Source organism: Talpa occidentalis, unplaced genomic scaffold, assembly GCF_014898055.3.
Source record: "Talpa occidentalis isolate TD23 unplaced genomic scaffold, MPIMG_talOcc4v2.1 talOcc4.2, whole genome shotgun sequence".
NCBI lineage: Eukaryota > Metazoa > Chordata > Mammalia > Eulipotyphla > Talpidae > Talpa > Talpa occidentalis.
This window is the reverse complement of record NW_023602073.1, coordinates 3,422,925-3,434,894: the sequence shown is the minus strand read 5'-3', so window position 1 is coordinate 3,434,894 and position 11,970 is coordinate 3,422,925. Positions and strand designations below refer to the sequence as shown.

The 11,970-nt window shown below is 47.7% G+C and overlaps 1 long non-coding RNA gene across 3 annotated transcripts; it reads left to right on the top strand.

Moving 5' to 3' along the window:
* The first annotated feature begins 1,291 nt into the window (after positions 1-1,291).
* LOC119251637 (uncharacterized) lies at positions 1,292-11,460 on the top strand. Of its 3 annotated transcripts, none has more exons than XR_008552978.1 (4): positions 1,292-1,992; positions 5,015-5,124; positions 6,261-6,356; positions 7,825-11,459. It is a non-coding gene; the product is annotated as an uncharacterized LOC119251637 (long non-coding RNA). The 3 variants fall into 3 exon arrangements; XR_008552977.1 differs by lacking the exon at positions 1,292-1,992 and adding an exon at positions 2,022-3,481; XR_005126543.2 differs by lacking the exon at positions 1,292-1,992 and having other exon boundaries at positions 4,653-5,124; positions 7,825-11,460.
* Positions 11,461-11,970: the final 510 nt, after the last annotated feature.

Here is an 11,970-nt window from a genome sequence, read left to right as displayed (position 1 = left end):
GATCAAGAGGGTCTTTGTATGTTCATGAGGAAATATGTAATGATGGTCTCTGTTCTGCTTTGATGCTTATGCTGATGTCATCTCACCACTGGCCTTAAGGTATAAAAGAAGACCTGCTGAGACCCTCAGGAGGAGATACTTGCAGGAGAGAAGGTGTCTGTGTCTTCCTCACTCCTACCTGGCTCCACTTGCCCTCAGCCCTCAGAAAAACTTCACCAAGGCCGTCCTCTCCTGCTGAGATCCCTGACAGGACATCTAGCTGGAGCTGGTCTCCAGCCTGCTCAGATTCCCCACCTTGAACACTCCCTGTTCACTGAACTCCGCCCTTTATCCTTCCATCAGACAGGAGCATGGAATCAGGAAGAGGTAAAATGCATCTTGATTTTCCCTAATTCTAACGGAAATTTAGCATTTTATTTAATGGTGGCATCAAATTACAGTTGTAGTACAGTGTCATTGATTGTCCTGCCAACAGAACCACATGTATTTTCAGCTCTCATGATTGGATTTGCTGATGCAGTCGACCCTTAAGCAACAGGCGGTTGGGGCGCTGATCTCGGGTGGTGGAAAATCCATGTATGACTTTTTTTTTTCCTATAGAGGCATGTTTTATTTATTTATTTCTTTGTTTGTTTGTTTATACATGCACTGGATACACTCAGAAGCACGGGAGGGGTGAGAGAATTCACCAGAGCCAGAGCGGCGAGCAGAACAAGCAGACTGACGAAGTACACTGCTGAGGGGAGCAGCGGGCGGCAGGAGAGGTCTGTGTGCCATGTGGGACCCTCCTTTGGTGGCCTGGGAGCAGCCGGGTATCAAATCGGTGCTGCAGCTCAACTGCTCTACCACCAGGGAGGCCCTCCATGTTGACTTTTGAGCCCCCAGAAATTTTATAGTCATCCCTTGGTAGCTGGGGGAATTGGATTTAGGAATGACACCCCCACACCCCCAGCAGATAGCAGAAGTCCACAGATGCTTAAGTTCCATATAGTTGGCCTGGAGAGTCCTCAACACAGAGTCATCCTGCTGACATCTGTTCACTAGACCGAGTCCAGCACCACGAGCCAAAAATGCAACCAGGGCGCTGATGCCCTGTTGCTGGGCTCTGCCCCTTGTGGTTCCCGCCCTCTGTGTTTACTCAGTTCCAGCAGGGAATCAGCTCCTTGGTGGCTTTGTTCTGGTCACCGGGTGGCGCCAGAGACCTGCACTTGCTGACCTGTGCTTTTCCCCAGTGGTTTTCTGAGAAAAGGGCGGGGGGGGGGGGCCACCTCAACACATGGGCTGTCGTTCAAGCCAGGTGCTGTGTCTTCTGCGTGTTCACGGGCGCTGTGCCCGCAGCTGTGTGGGTCCCTCCCCCAATGTTGCGCTCTAGGCTTAGTTCCAGGCTGTCAGGTCCAAAACGCTGGCTGTCGCCCTGTGCAGTGCCCGCTGCTAGGGCGCGTTCTCACCCCGGGTCCTCTGCCTGGTTCTCAGCTCCAGGATGGGGTCTTGCTCCCCGCCTGGTTTCCCTTCTTACCCTGTAGGCGCGGCCCAGCCCCTCTCAGCACCTGAGGGTGGTTTGGGGATCCCTGGCTTCCCACCATCAGGAAGGTGGTGATTTTGTTCTGGGCACTAGGTGGCGCCAGAGATCTTCCCTAGTGTCCTTCCAGAACTGCCTTTTTTTTTTCCGTGGGTCTCCAGGAATAGAGTGGGGGTGATGGGGTTTTTGGAGCCTGAGATCCTGGGATTCACTCTGGGAAATGTTTCCCCAGACCGTGTTTCAGCAGCCCCCGGGAGTTCCCCAGGTCGCTCCTCCACGAGACGGAGACGTTAGTTGTGTTTACAGGGCAGGTTTCTCAGGGGAAGGGAAGGGGCAGGTTTGCTGAGCGAGGCCTGCGCGGTTGCAGGCGGCGGCCTTGAGGAGAGCGGCCTCCGCTGAGGGAGGTCCCTGGAGACGTCCTGGCAGGTACCGGCCACCCGCCAGGAGACTGCGGCCCGCAGAGGCGAGAGCTGGTGAGAAGAGGCTCCTGCGTGGTCCGGGGCGGGCAGGGGGGCGGCTGCCCCGGGCCTGTGCGGAGCCTGCCCTGCCACAGCCCCTTTCTCCTTGGGAGGCGCGCTCCTCCGGGAGCGGCTGCTTGCTGCGGATGTTGGGCAACAGGCAGCGCTAGAAAGGGACCAGAGATTCCGGGGTGGGCCCGTCTCCACATCCTTCCCCTCAGGCCTGTGCCCCACTCCCTAGAGCAGGGACCCTGCTCCCTTCCTGCCTCCTGACAAGGCGCTGGCGCCTGAGGGTGCGACCTGCACAGCTGGTTAAGGGTCCTGTGCATGTGCTTGACCCCCACCTCCTAGTGTGAGTCAGGTTTTGGCCTTGGGGCTCGTCCTTTCCAGTCTTTCCATTCTTGTCCTCCATCATCCCCCCCCCCAACCTTATCCAGCCCGAAATCTCTTGGGGAGTTGAAGGGAGGAGGTCCATTTTCAGGAGCTGCTCCCTGCTGGAGTGGCATGTAGAGCTGGCCCTGCCTCCAAGGGCCCGGGAGATGGTCTCCCTGACACTCGTCCCTGAGCTGCTTGTTGGTGGTGATACCGGAATTGTCAGGTCTAGTCTCCCAGCCAGGAATGGATTCCAGGCTGCAGGGCAGCGCTAAGCCCCAGCCACTAGACCCCCCACGGGTTGGTGTCTCAGGAAGCTGCAGCAGGAACTTCGCAGACGCTCAGGCAAGCAAGCGAGAAGAGGCAGGTTCTTTATAGAAAGAAAAAGTTTATTGAGGAGAAAAGGAGCAGAAATAAAGCTGGACTCCCAGGCCAGGGAACCAGGACAGGGAGGGGCAAGGAAGCCCATGTGGAGTCGTGTCTCAGGGAATATAGACCTTTTTTCCCTCATTATTCTAAAGCTTCACCCGTCTCTCTGTGATGGGTCAGTTCTCGGCTGTCTCACTTCATCTGCTACTGAGCGGGGATCTTCACATTCCTTACCTAACAGCTTTCTCTTTCCCCATTTGTTGCATCTTTAAATTTATGGCCCAGTCCTCTGGATGGGCTTCCCTGCATTGAAGCTAAACAGCTGCCCTTCTAATGTGTCCATAAATTAAACCACTCTCCATTTCTCCAATCTCCACCTCCCTTTACCACCAGGACTAGCATTAACAATGTTGTCCTTGGTCCTGGGATGTTTGTTTTTCCTAGTGGAATGGGTTACATTCCCTTGGTTGTCCTTATCTCTGAAGTCTCCCTAAATTCTTCTGAGGTCCCCTCCTGCACTGTCCCTAAAACTACCTAATTTCTAGCTTGCCCTGTGTCTCAGTGGTTCTGGAAGGAGGCGAGGGTGGGGCATCTGGACAGGCTGTTCCTCTTGTAGGGGTGAGCTGTTTGTTGGGAGGAGGAGTTTAACCTTGAGGCGCTCCCCCTCGGTTAGAAGAAACAAATTTGAGTAGGAGATTGTGTATGTTACTATTTGAAGAGGAGAATGAGAAGTACAGCAGAGGCTAAGGGCCCTCGGTCACAGGTGAAGTTGTAACGGGGTCTCCAGGAAAGGGGAGGTTCCCTGCCCCACCCAAGGGAGGGTGGAGCTGAGCAGGGAGAGAAGAAGCTGCAGAGGAGACTGAGAAGGAAGGAAGCAGGATGGCAGAACCTGTTTAGAGCAGGCAGGGTTGTCTGGCTGTTTCTGATCCTTTTCTGTGGGTCCCCACTGGAAGGTGCTTTGGACTTGGGGCAGGCTTGGGGCCTTGCTCTGGGCCAATGCCATTTGGATGGACTTTTACCCCCGAGGGGATGGGTGACTTTGGGTGGTTGATTTAGAAGCTATATTTTGTGCCTTTCCTGTATTGTTTCCTAGTTGTATGAAAGTTCCTTCCCATTAAAGTCTCACATGTTTTGTGTTGACGCGGCGGATGGCAGAACCTATTTAGAGCAGGCAGGGTTGCAGGGTCTGGGCTGCCCCTCTCCCTGCCCTGGAGCAAAGTCATTGGGGCCAGCCGCTGAGTGTAGGCTTAGTCACAAGCCGAGCAGTAGTAGAATAGCAAGTGTTGGGGTTGGGACATGAGAGCACATTGCACCAGGGACGCAGCCCATTTTTCGAGTGCCCTTAGACTGAAAGAATGTCGGTGGGATATTTGTTCCTCGCAGAGGAGCTGTTGTAAATCCGCTGTGTCCCTAGTTAGGGCAACACCCACCCAGGGAGCCCTGAAATGCTGGAGTAAGGCACAAAGCCAGGGACTCAGCAGGAGGGTTGGCTTGCTGTGTGTGCAGAGTCGCAAGGCCAGTGAAAACTACTAGTTTCTTAGTTTAGTTAGGGACAGTGTTGTGCGCCTGATCACTGGGAGGCTCGTCAGAGTCTCAGGAAAGTTGGGTGAGCTTTGAAGTCAAGTTAGAGTGAGGACCGCAGTCCACCTTTTTATTTATTTATTTATTTAAGGTTTATTTCTTATAATACAAGAATTGGGGTACAGGCCAGATGCTTGGGAGGGTGAGAGGATTCACCGGAGACAGGGTGGGGAACAGAACAGGCAGGCTGACTGAAATACACGGCTGAGAGGAGCGTCAGGGAGGCAGGAGAGGTCTGCTGTGAACATGGGTATCTCTATGTCCAGGGATCCAACCTGCCCTGCAGTGGCCGAGGACAGCCCCATGGCCTGCATCCCAACCCCTTGCCCCACTAAGGAGGCGCCATAAAATTAATTTTTTTAATATTTATTTATTTATTTATGTATATAAGAGCTGGGGTATAGGCCAGAGATGCGGGGGGTGAGAGGATCCACCGGAGAGTGGGAAACAGAACAGCAGACTGACTGAAATACACTGCTGAAGGGAGCAGCGGTCGAGACAGGAGAGGTCTGCTGCGCCATGTGAGTCAGTTCCCTGGCCAGGGGGCAAACTTGTCCTTCAATGGTTGTCATAGATTCATAGTGCTGAGACTGAACCCCTTGTGCCACCATGGGGCCCCCTCACAGCTCTCTTTTCACCTTGTGTCCTATTTAGAGGTCTGCTGGTGGCCATGTACTAACTGTATATTTTGATTTCGGGAACCCTTGACCTGCAGAGATGTGCCCATCGAATTCTCACACAAGGAGCAGGAGGGCCTGGACCAGCTGCAGTGGAATTTGTACAGGGACGTGATGCTAGAGACCTACAGAAATGTGGTGTCCTTGGGTGAGGAGAATATCCCTCTTGATTTTGTCATCTGCCCTCAGTGTTTCCTGTACCGCGTGTGGATGTGCTCCAGGGATGACTAGAATTGTCGGATACATTTAGGTCCCTATTTTATTTTATTTTATTTTTTTTTTTTTAAGATTTATTTATTTATTTATTTATTTATACAAGCACTGGGTACAGTCAGAAGCGCGGGAGGGTGAGAGAATTCACCAGAGCCAGAGCTGGGAGCAGAGCAGGCAGAAGGACCGAAGTACACTGCTGAGGGGAGCAGCGGGCCGCAGGAGAGGTCTGCGCGCCATGTGGGACCCTCCTCCGGTGGCCGGGGAGCAGCCGGGGATCGAACTGGCACTGCAGAGGCTGCGGGCAGCTTCGCAACCCAGCGCTCAACCGCTGCGCCACCGAGGAGGCCCTAGGTCCCTATTTTAAAGAACAACAGTGTGGGTTGGTTGGAAAGAAAGTCTCATGATGTTTCATCATGGCTTAAATTTCTCCTGTCTTAGGATGATCTGTAGCCTGCTCTCTGTATGAGTGCTCATTCAAGAAAATATGTGACTAGGGCCTCCCCGGTGGCGCAGCGGTTGAGCGCTGGGGTGCGAAGTTGCCCGCAGCCTCTGCGGGGCCTGTTCGATCCCCGGCTGCTCCCCGGCCACCGGGGGAGGGTCCCACATGGTGCGCAGACCTCTCCTGCCGCCCGCTGCTCCCTCAGCAGTGTACTTGGGTCCTTCTGCCTGCTCTGCTCCCCGCTCTGGCTCTGGTGAATTCTCTTACCCTCCCGCACTTCTGACTGTACCCAGTGCATGTATAAACAAAAACAAAACAAAACAAACAAACAAATAAATAAATAAATAGCATGCCTCTGGAAAAAAAAAAAAAAAAAAGAAAATATGTGACTTAAGCGTTATTGCTACAAGCAAAATCCCAGCTTCTCTATCACATTGCTAGGACTCAGAGGTCTAGAAATTATTCTTAGGATATGAAAATTTCAATGATTTCTGGTTAAGCTGCTGTCAGAAAATGTATTCGCAGTGATCCTTTTCCAGAACCTTCTATACTGTCCCCTCTACTGAACACAATACTGTATTAGGAATTTGAGAATCTTCAGGCCATCTCATATCACCTTTTCTAATAAACAGGTCTTCTGTGTTTACGCCCGAGCTGGTCATCTTGTTGGAGCAAAAAAATGGAGCCATGGGATGTGAAGAGAAGTGCAGATCCCGTCCTCCTCCCAGGTAGGTGGAAAGAATCCTGCAGAGGACACAGCTGGTCCTCAGGAAAGCATCCTAAATGTCTGGGAAGCTCAGTTTCAGGGGTTGCAGACATGCTCCTATTTTGTCTTGGAGTCTTAGTCTTGCTCTCCGTGGGGGTGTCTCCTCTCTGACACTTGAGGCCTCTGCCTTTCCTTCTTACTGAATTGAACTTAGGTTTTGTCCATTTTGTTGATCTTTCAAAATCCAGACTTCCTTTCATAGAGAAGCAACTGCTTTTTGGCCATAATGTGCTATTTATGTATTTCTTATTTTTTTCAACGTCCTCCTTTCTGCCAATACGGAGCTAAAATTGTTCTTTTTCTAATTCCTAGAGGTGTGAAGTTATGTTGCTCAACTGAGATCTCTCTTACTGCTAGTGTAATTCTTTAATGCTTTAAATTTACCTCTTAGGATTGTTTTCTGAATCACATGTTTTGGGGAGTTTGCTTTGTTGCAATGTTTTCTCAGTATTGCTTACTTTTTTGGAATCAAGGAACCATGGGTGTACCTCATTCTTCGTGATTCAGGGAATAGATTCTCATATCCTCACATGTCTGTCACTACCATACCCACTACCAGTGCATAGTGGGCTTCCCTATAAGTCTTTGAATCCCCTGCCACTTTTGTACCCACACCCACTGTCCTTCCCTCTTCGTACCCTCATTCTGCAGTCCTATTTCTAGACTTTATTTTGGTTTGTATTGTCAGTTTCTGTGCCTTGTTTTTCCAAAGTCCAAATAGGAGAGAATTCATCCAGTAAGTCTTTCTCCTTCTGATTCTTTTCACTGAGCATAATCCTCCCCCAGCATTCCATTGTTGTTGTTGCACATGGCCAGATGTATCCTTTTTCATAGCTCAGTAGCATTTCATCCTGTCTATATACCACACCTTTCATTTCGAATTCTTTTTCACCCGTTTGTCAACTCTGATTCCTGAATTTATAACATTATTTTCCTTCTAATTGCAATTGGGCCTTGAACTTCTCCTTGATTTTATTGTTTTCATCTTCTGCGTTGAGTTCTGTCTTTGTTTGCGGCACACTTTCAGGACCTCATCTTAGTGTATAGGTAATATTACAGTGACTTCTCAATACAGGTATTTTTCTGTTATTTTCTGGGGTCATTCTTTTCTTTCTGTGATGCTTTAGACTCAGATCATATCATTAGAGTGATCCACACGGCTCCATTTTCATGATTAGTCTTTACGGAATGTAGTTCCATCCTTACATTCCACATGGTGGGCTAAAGGCTGTGTTGAGTGTCATATAGGTAAGATTGAATTGGTGTTATTTTTAATTCATTCAGACACATTTGTCATTGTGTTGTGGACTTTTGTTTACACCAAAGTATTACTGAAAGGGAGGCATTAACTTTATTAAAGAATGATTCCTCTATTCTCAGTCATTTTATTTTTTAAAATTTTTTAAAGATATATTTATTATTTTTTCAAGCACCAGTTACAGTCAGAAGCACGGGAGGGTGAGAATTCACCAGAACAAGAGCGGAGAACAGAACAAGCAGACTGACAAAGAACACTGCTGAGGGGAGCAGCGGGCGCCATGAGAGGTCTGCGCACCATGTGGGACCCTCGCTGGCGACTGGAGATCTAACCGGTGCTGCAGAGGCTGCGGGCAGCTTTGCGACCCAGCGCTCAACTGCTGCGCCACTGCAGATGCAGTATTCTCAGCCATTTTATACCCCATTTCCAACCTACTGCATCACTGTATATTTTTTGACCTTTTCTTATATGCTTTAATTCCTCTCTCTTTTCTTGTTGGTGATTTCCCTCCACTTTCACACATTTTGATGTTAATGGAGGTATATTGGTTTGTAATGTTATTTACAAACATTGTAAAGCATTGTCATCCAACCTTTGTACACATCACATCAGTCTCTGTTTTCATTTGTTTTCCATGTATTTTACGGTATCTTTTTCTCATGGGGATTCCATAGCATGTTGAAAAGTTATGACAGTCTTTTCTAAAGTGAAAACCATGTACATTCAGCTGCATACCAAAACTCCACTCTTTAACATTTCTACCCCTACTGACATCACAAATTATATCTCATGATATTTGTATTCTATAACATGAATCTATGATTTTTTTTTTGGTGCCATATTTCCAAATTCTGAAGCAGAAACAATATTTTGACTATAGGGTTATATCTGTATTTGCTATGTATTTACCTTTCCCTAAGGACGTTACCTTGCATAAGCCTGTGTGTTGCTGTCTAGTGCTGATGTTATCTATACAAAGATGATGTCGGGGGTCTTTATATGGTATTAATTTTATGTCTTAAATATTGAAAGTATTTTGTCTTGAGTGCTGTTTGTGGGCTAGTTATTCCTCGTTGTCTTCCTGCCCTGTCTTCTCAAGACAACCAGGTCTCCATGCCACAGTCAGGCACAGAAGATTTGTTGCTAACTGTGGGACTGGGAAGAGATGGAATCGGCACCTTTGAGAATTTACAATTATTGATAGACCAGACATGTCAAGAGGCATGAGAAGGGCATAAGAGTTGTTGCAATGAAGATTCCATATCCATAACTCAATTCCTCCTGTACAAAGTGATCCTGTGTGTAAACCATGTTGGGTCAAACTCCATTTTATGTCTGTTGCAGGTAGAGATAAATATGTTTCTGTTAGCAAAGATCCATGTGACATTTTTCACGAGACACAATCTCTGAGAAGAATGTGGGAACATATGGGAAGTCCCCTAGTCCATAATGCAAATGATTATTCAAAACATTGTCAATGTGGGATAGATTTAAACTTTCAGTGATGTCATTGTCAACATCAGATAATTAGAAAGGAAGATGAAAAAAATCTATACAGGATCCTATTGAGGAGTCCTCAATACTTTTCTAGCATCATGTACTTCATGAGAAACTCTACAATTGTAAAGGATATGGCAAAGCTACCAAATGGTGCCCAAGACTTACTGAACATCAGAGAGGGAAACCTCACAAGTGAAGAGCATGGTAAAGCCTTGTATTGGCATCCACAGCTGACTAACCATCTCAGGATTCATGCTGGAGAAAAGCCTATACGCGTTGACTGTAGTAACACCTTCCTGTGCTGTGTCACCTTTCCTGACATTGGAGAGTTCATACTGGGGAGAAACCTTACAGATGTGAGGAATGTGGGAAAGTCTTTAACCAACTGTCAGCCTTTAACTGTCTTAGTCAGCATCACAGAATTCATACTGAGGAGAAACGTTACAATTGTGAAGATTGTGGCAAAGCCTTTAACAATAAGTCATGTCTTACTCAGCATCATAGAATTCATACTGGGGAGAAACCTTCAAGATGTGAAGAATGTAGGCAAAGCCTTCTACCATCCATCACTTTTAAGTCAACATCACAGAATTCATACTGGGGAGAAACTTTGCAAATGTGAAGAATGTGGCAAAGCCTTTCACCGCAAGTCAAGTGTTAATCTACATTAGAGAATTCACATCAGAGAGAAAGGTTAAAACTGTGAAGTCAATTTTTTTACTTTAGTCTCTTTTTTTCAAGATTTATTTTATTATGCATGCATGGGGTATCTTCCAGAGGTGGGGGTGTGTGAGAGGATTCATCAGAGGCAGAGTGGGGAACAGAACTGGCGGATTGACTGAAATACACTGCTGAGGGGAGCAACAGGCGAGACAGGAGGGGTCTGCTGCACCATGTGGGTAGCTCCCTCACCGGGAATCCAGCTCGTACTGCAGTGGCTGCATATAGCTTCATAGGTTGTGTCTTAACCCCTTGTGCCACCAGTGAGGTCCCAACTTTGGTGTCTTTAACCAGAAGTCCAGAAGTTTAACCAGAAGTGTCAAAGTGATTAACCAGAAGTCAGATTATCATAAACATCAGAGAGTGCAAAGCAAGAGAAACTGTAAATGGAAAGTGATGAGTGGTTTGTCCAAATATGAATTTTGAAACCACCAGATTTTCATACTGGAAACTTGAAAGAAGTGAAAATATGATTAAATGATTTATCATGCAATTTAGATGCATATTAAGATATTGCAAGACAGTAGGAAGTGAGAAACACTTTACATTCCTTAAGTCAGAATATTGTTATGGAGCATAAGCCAACATTAATGCACTAAATATTAGCATAATTGAAAAGTCCGAGGCCTTCCTGGTGGTGCAGAGGGTTAAGTCACAGCTCTTTGAATCTCAGCAGCCACTGCAGCATGATTTGGTCCCTGGCCAGGGAGCTGACCACATGGAACAGCAGACCTCTCTTGACTTACCTGCTGCTCCCCTCAGCATTGTGTTTCAGTCAATCTGCTTGTTCTACTCTGCACTCTGTCTTTGGGGAATCCTCTCACCCCCTACACTTCTGGCCTACCCCTTGGTTCTTGTATGCATAAATAAATAAAATCAATCTTTAAAAAAATATATAAGAGTTCAAGACGATGGTTTGGGGACCTGTATAGTTATTTTCTTTGTCCTTTTTTTTTATCAACCATACTTGGGATATTGTGAAGAGACCTGATGAATATAATTCAGCCCTAAATCACTCCACTCTATGGCTTTCTCCTGGTATGTACGTGGAGTCATGTATTTGACTTTCGTGGGTCAAACATCGAAGGGATCCTGTCCAGTTGATGAGTTTCTTTACATCTTAATTGCTTGGGTACATTTATGATGGTGTCCTGTATCTTGAATGAAGAAAATCTAAATGGATCCAGAGGAGTCGTGGACTTCCTTGTGGGCATAAAAGTTAGACAGAGAAACATGCTGAAGTTCAACTCATTTCATCATTTTCTCCTTCAGGGAATATACTAACAGTTTATTAATATCCTCATGTGTCTTCATGGTAGTTATGGAGCCATGAATATTACTGGACGTTGTTGCCAAAAGAAATCTTCACAAGCGTGTGATGAAGGAGCAGGTGAGCTTTTCATAACAGCGTGGAATTCTTGTGCATTCACATTAGCTAAGCACAGCATCTTTCTGTTGAACACCGACGCTGTGATCCAGATATCAGAAGGTCAAGATGCTTCTTAAATACCTGAGTCTTGATTTTGATGAAATGTGTCTTGGTATCTGACTGTCTTATTTAGACTATATGTGAACTTCTTATGTATATTTTTTAAATTAATTCATACAAGAGCTGGAGTGCAGGCCAAAGGGGGGTGTGTGTGTGAGAGAGAGAGAGAGATGGGGCTGATTCACCAGAGACAGAGTGGGGCGCAGAACAGGCAGACAGAGAGGAATACACTGCTGAGGGGAGCAGCAGGCAGGACAGGAGAGGTCAGCCCTGCCCTGTGGGTCGCTCCCTGCTGTGGAGGGGCGGATACCTTCTGAGTCAGCGCGGTGCTTAACCCCTTCAGCCCCCGGGCGGCCCTGTTGAGCTCTCTTCCCTCAGAGCCCTGAACCCATTATGGGCCCCGCAGTTTTCACGGGCCTCGCCCACCGGCCGGTTCTCCTCAGCCTCCACTCCTCCCACTTCCAGGCCGCAACCCCGCCCCAACCACGGCCCCACGGCCTGCGCAGGGCATTGTGGGAAATGTAGTCTGAGCCCCCGTGGTTCCCGCGGAGGTTTCTGGGCGGGGCTTCCGCGATCTGCGCGTCCGGAAGTTTCGGCGCGTCCGGAGCG